This window comes from Nanorana parkeri, unplaced genomic scaffold (assembly GCF_000935625.1).
Source record: "Nanorana parkeri isolate BGI_ZX_2015 unplaced genomic scaffold, ASM93562v1 scaffold3564, whole genome shotgun sequence".
Classification (NCBI taxonomy): domain Eukaryota; kingdom Metazoa; phylum Chordata; class Amphibia; order Anura; family Dicroglossidae; genus Nanorana; species Nanorana parkeri.
This window is the reverse complement of record NW_017309832.1, coordinates 1-249: the sequence shown is the minus strand read 5'-3', so window position 1 is coordinate 249 and position 249 is coordinate 1.

Genomic DNA, 249 nt, shown 5'->3' with positions numbered 1-249 from the left:
TAACACTCGGCTATGATCGGTAACACTCGGCTATGATCGGTAACACTCGGCTATGATCGGTAACACTCGGCTATGATCTGTAACCCTCGGCTATGATCGGTAACACTCGGCTATGATCGGTAACACTCGGCTATGATCGGTAACACTCGGCTATGATCGGTAACACTCGGCTATGATCGGTAACACTGGGTACAAATAGGCTGCTGGTGACTAGCGATGGGCTCGGGCGTGTTCGCAGCTCCACGTGCC